At 35.1% G+C, this 6,000-nt stretch overlaps 1 long non-coding RNA gene across 1 annotated transcript in view; it reads right to left on the minus strand.

Annotated features, from left to right (window-relative positions):
• Positions 1-5,380, minus strand: part of LOC135416459 (uncharacterized) — an 82,941-nt gene extending 77,561 nt beyond the window's left edge. Inside the window, exons 1-2 of the long non-coding RNA XR_010431590.1 lie at positions 5,011-5,380; positions 3,946-4,022 (exon numbers count right to left, since the gene is read on the minus strand). This is a non-coding gene — a long non-coding RNA (uncharacterized LOC135416459). The remainder of the gene's footprint in view (positions 1-3,945; positions 4,023-5,010) is intronic.
• Positions 5,381-6,000: the final 620 nt, after the last annotated feature.

Consider the following 6,000-nt stretch of genomic DNA (forward strand, 5'->3'; position numbering starts at 1 on the left):
TAGAGTTATCTACATCAAATGCATAGGTGCCCTTAACTAATAATTAGCAGTAAAATTTGATAGAGACACAGAAAAAAAAAAAAGAAGAACAAATAATTATCAAATTGTCAATTCAGCTGAAAATTTCAAGAAAAAGAAGAAATGGTCTTATCTCGACACACTGAGGCTTGAGACATTGGAGACCAGTTTCCAAGTTTGTTTCTTTTGTTTCCCACAACCTTCAGAAAACCATCAGATCAATTTTGTGGGTTAGTGGTGAACCTTAGTACTATGTCCCCATTCGTTACACGGTTCAATCATCTACTGCGCACATAGAATCAGAATATCCTGAGCTGGAAGGGACCTACAAGGATCATCACATCCAACCTCTTGACATCTGGGATTAATCACAGGTCAGGCTGGTCGCCAGGAAGGATCTCAGTCCTCAAGGCCTGTTTTACCTATTCTGTCTGGGGGATGTGATGGTTATTTTCCACTGGTTTAATCTCCCACCTATAAAATAGGACAAAAATACTTTTTTCTCCCAACACTTTCTTGCCTTCATTAGGCCCTGTTGACAAGTTCAACGATTAATGTACTGGTATGAGAGTTAATCCAAGCTAATGGGAGTCAAAATTGTCTATATATCACATTGCTTCAAATTTTTATTTTCACGTAGTTTTCAGTGTAACTAGTTTTGTGTTAGTTAATACATTTGGTAAAATGCAGAGTGCCCACCTGCAAAGGGATTTCAAGCTTTGGATTGTCTGTACTAAGGCAACAGAGCTATTCAGCTCTCGCCTCTTCTAGAATCCCATTTGCCTTTTTTGCTGCTTCCAGAAATGGAGCAAAAAAATCAAAATTTTAATGTGTGAAGTATTCTGAGTTAGGGAAACAAGATGAATCTGCTCAGCCCTGACTATTTAGCTTTCATCCTCCAGCCGATTACGCTCCACTGCTGACTAGTCAAGTCAAGACTTACAGAAATAAGTACTATATCTGCTGTTACTCTTTTATCTGATTGTGCAGGATTGACCACTCATTGGTCTTCAATCTGCTTAAATTTAAAGGTGGAAGTACAGACTTTGACATGTGAGGCTTTCCAAGAAAAATAATGATGGAACAATACCAGTGTAGCATTTTCCATTTTTTATTTCATAGAATACACAAAAAAAAAACCAAAAACAAAAACAAAAACAAAAAAAAAACCAAAAAAACAACAACAACAAAAAAAACAAACAAAAAAAACCAAAAAAAAACCACAAAAAAACACAAAAAAACCCACAAAAAAACCCCAAAAACAACAAGAACAACAAACCACAAAAACAACAAAAAAACACAAAAAAAACAGAAACCCAAAAAAAACAAAAAAAAGAAAAAAACAAAACCCCCAAAAAACAACAACAAAAAAAACCAAAAAAAAAACCAAAAATAAACAAAAAACAACAAACAAAAAACAACAGAAACCAAAAAAAAACCAAAACAAACAAACAAACAAAAAGAACCAAGAAATAAACAAAACAAACAAAAAACAAAAAAGAAAAAAAAAAAAAAAAAAAAAAAAAAAAAAAACAAAAAAAAAGGCAAAAAAACCCAAAAAACACGCAAAAAAACCAAAACCCAAAAAAACAAACAAAGAAACAAACAAAAACAAAAAACAAAACCAAACAAAACAAAGAAAAACAAACAAAAAACCAAACCAAAACAACAACAAAAGAAATACAAAACAATTGGTATAAATTTTCCATTTTCATTAAAAGAAAAAAAAAGGGGTTTTCTGGGAGCCAGAGCTGCTGGCTGCTATTAGCATTGGAGTACTAAATTTAGAACCACTGAACTGCAGGGATGTATTGCTCAGTGCAGTAGTGCTGCCCCCTGGCCCAAGACAGACCTGTCCCTCACATGAGCTGCGGCTCATTGGGTTATGAACCCCCCTGTCCTGTAACAGTTAACAGCATTTCATTATGTACCCTTAATGTTTCATTGGCACTGTCTTTTGTATTTAAGGCCAGTATTTTCTATTTAAGGCATTCTTAAAATATAAACAAAAATGCAGTTATTAGAACAATACCTTGAAAATCCTTAGTAATCTAATAGAAATATAATTGTGTGGGGAAAATAAAACCTGATTTAACATTACAGTTAAAACATTACCATAACAATAAGGGTCAGGATCTAAGATAACTGCTGGGTAATTAGAAGTTTGGCTACATTAACTAAATATTCCAGCTGGTTATAAGACCATAAATCCTAAATTGTGATTTCTTCTTTTCCACAGGAAATGTCTTTGGCTGATTTTCAATACAAAGAGTAAAACAAAAAATTATCTGAAGACTTTGTCCGCCACATTGCTTTGTGGCTTTGATTTCTCATGGGTTGTAACATAAGGTAAGCATTAAACTGCCTCACTTTGTTTGAGATGACTGTGTAGCTAAGGATGAAAATCTGTTTGTCATGTTTGCCAAGGGATTATACAGTTGCATATGGTCTTAATAAATTTTTGCTACATTTAAATAACTGTTTGGAATCCTCAAAAAAATCAGGTATCTTATTAACTAAATTGCAAGTTAAGACCTAAGCCCTGATATATTTTACATCTGAATGTACAAACTGATAATAAATGACAAATTTCTCATCCTAGAGTTACCAGTAATTGTATATGTACAGTCTGGTTGTACTGTACAGAATTTTGTGTGGAAGAGCTAAAAATATAGTCTCTTGTTGAGTGGCAGAGATTTTCCTGTCACTGCCAGCTAGTTAGTAAAGCCATTGATGAATTGCAGGTGTAGCAGAACACTAAAAAATTCCCTGAGTAACAGAAATGGGAGAGATTAAAAACACAACAGACAGCAAAAGTAAGTAACACAAAAATTTGGCTTATACCTTATTTGGAGTATGATTTGTGGCATTTTGTTTTTAATTTAAAAAAACTAAACAATGAAAACACCAGAAAGTCTGTCCAGAAGAACAAACTTAATAATACTTACAGAAATTTTTAAACGGTAGGGTATACTCATAGCAAAATAAAGATAAATGAAGAGGTTGGAGTTTTGTAAACTAAGGAGACAAGTCCATCAAAACAGAAGTGGGAATTAGTCAATAGTTCTAAACAGAAAATATTAGAAACTTTTTACAACAATTATTGAGAAATCAATTCAACTGGCTGGAGAAGAAGAATGAAAAAGATGAATGTCTGTAAAAAGTTCCTTGCTCTGCAAATAATTACACATAGCCCAGCTTTAAGCAGGACAATATTCAGCTGGTTGAAAGTTCAACAAGTGCTTAACTATTGGTCAAATCTGGAGCAAAATAGCAAAAATAAATTAATAAGGGACTACTTGCACAACTAAAATATATTCAAAGAACTAATAAAAGGAATGGAAGAAACCAGCTTGGAAGCATTTCTTGCATTTGGACATCAGGACATGGTTATCAAAGTCTATTTTTTTTAGTATTGTCCCCCTGTTTTCTCTCCTGGATCCATGGTGGGTTCAGGCCACAGCCCTTCAGGCAGGTGACCTATCTTCTCACTTGAAAGGCAACAAATGTAATTTAGGTTGCTGTGTAAATAACAGCTGAAGGATTACCCAGCAGAGAAAAAGATAAATAAGTTGATGGTGGTTTCCTCAGATTCACAGGGAAATAAAGCTATTTCAAATAGAAAAATCTTCGGTATTGAACTGTCTACGTAAGACTGTTATTATTATTAAAATTAGTAAACATTTCTCTTTCACTTTTTTGTTCAACCATATTTACATATTTTTTCTGTTTTTTCTTTTTTTTTTTTAAAGGAAAAAAACTCTAGTCTGCTACCGTATGGCACATAGACCTCAATCACTAACAGAGGGCATTCACACAGCTTTAGTAGGGTGTGTGACAATCGATTTACAGGAAGTACTGCACTTAAACACCATTTCAAGGAGGGACAAAGTTCACATCACAGTTACAGTGTCTCTTTTTCCTTACCTTCCTTTCAAGCCACTGGCTTAGTTTCTCATGTGTCTCTTGGTTTTTTATCACTTCTTCTGCTATCACAGGACATTCTGAATAGAGATGAGAATAAACTATTTTTAGATAGTAAGCAGATCTGTGCAAGAACTCTGTTATTTCATGTTGCAGGGTTTCATGCAGTCTTTTGGCTTTTGATTTATTTGATCTCACACACAGAGTTTTGCTTTGAAATTTACATTCAGATAAATTCAAAAATTCAAAGCAAAATTCATCTGAAAGTGCCAATACCCTCTTGCCATTGCAGACAGGTCACATGAAAGAGGTAGGTGTAACTGATTTCAGTATTTGAACAGAAAAACATAGTCTAGAGCTGGTTCACTACAAAATTTCACCAAGTGTTACCTTAGCCTAAAGTAGAATTTGAGGGTTTGGCCCTAGGACATATTGACCATTGGACTTCAGAGACAATGTGTAATATTTTTTGCTTGCTTTAAAACTTACTGAATTTTATAATGGAAATCCTACATAATTTATTTTTTTTTAATTAAGTGAAACACATCAAAGTTTGCACTTTTTAAGGTTAAGCATATACTAAGAAGCACACTTGGTCTTGAACTACAACCTGGCCTTGAACACTTCCAGGGATGGGACATCCACAACTTTTCCAGGCAACGTGTTCTAGTGGCTCACCATAGTCACAGTAACAAATTTCTTCCTAATATCTAAACTAAATCTCTTTCAGTTTATTCGAGGAATGATGAAAATGTTATCCTTGGGGAATTCTGAAGATTTCCTATATGGAAACCTTCCCTTTCCCCTTGTTGTTCTCTCCTTATTTTGTCAGATCTATTGTTACATTTTGTCTTCAATCTGTAAGCTTTTAAAGAAGGGACCAGATTTTTGCTAGTTTATCTGTTCAGTATAACGCAATTGATGTGAAGGCAGCCTTTAGCTTTTGCACCATAACACAAACAACAGAAATACCTGGTGGGGTTGGACATGTTGAATGTGCCACATTCAGAAGGAAAGTAGTCAAAACTAAAAAGAATTTTCCATTTCCCTCTAGAGTTTTGCACTTACCTAAGATGTGGGAGAACTTGTCTCTCTCTCTTCTGTAGTTGGCATTTCCAGTTGTTGTTCCTGACACTGCATTAAATTCAAACTCTGTCCATCACTATTCAACCCTAAGGAAAAGCCTGAAACAGCAAAATTACTCTGCTTGATTTCTTTAAGCTGCATTTTTAACTCAGTGCCACATTTCCCTTCCAGACACCACAATTACTCTTTGTCCCCTCGTAAAGTACTTATGGATTCTTTTCATGCATGATTGCAAGTGGGTCAGCTCCATCTAGTCTAATGCCTTTCCATGTCTTCTGCAGTGCTGCAGCTCTTGTTTTGCTCTTCCCCATGCTGTATGCTGTCTCCTCAGACCTGTAGCAACTAAATGCATCCTACTTTGCCAGCTGTTTTGAACACTGACAACTGCACACGCTCTGAATCGTCCTGCACAAATTCAGTGGCAGACTGATGCCAAGGGTCTCAAGTGCTTCTGGAATTTACTGTTGGCTCCAGGGACGTGTTTCTAACATGTAAGTCTGAGTATGCTGTCACAGTAGGTCACTCAGTCAGTACAGAGTATGGTGAATAACGGCAGCAGTTATTAAGTATAGTTTTTAGAGTAACCTCCATTTACCAGGTCAGGGCACCAACAAATGAATGAAAATAACAGTTACAGAATAAATGGAGGTTTTTTGAAAGGTTGAGCTAATGCTCACCCCAGCTTTCTTCTTTACAGTAGATACTGTCATTTAAGAGTATAATCCAATTTTACTTTGGAAGGATGCTATTTCTCCTTTCTGTTTCTGACAAGAAATGTTCTCTAGCTGCTGCATAGCAAACTACAGCATGGTACATGGTGACTCTCACCCACTCAAGCCCGTACAAATTTTCTGCAAATTAGAGGAAATTCTTCTAGGATAAGGATTGATATTATTACACTTTTTCATAGAAAACATTAAGTTTACAGAGAAAATTCTATGCATTTGAGAAGTCAAAACTTCAAGACAATGC

This window comes from Pseudopipra pipra, chromosome 1 (assembly GCF_036250125.1).
Source record: "Pseudopipra pipra isolate bDixPip1 chromosome 1, bDixPip1.hap1, whole genome shotgun sequence".
Taxonomy (NCBI): Eukaryota; Metazoa; Chordata; class Aves; order Passeriformes; family Pipridae; genus Pseudopipra; species Pseudopipra pipra.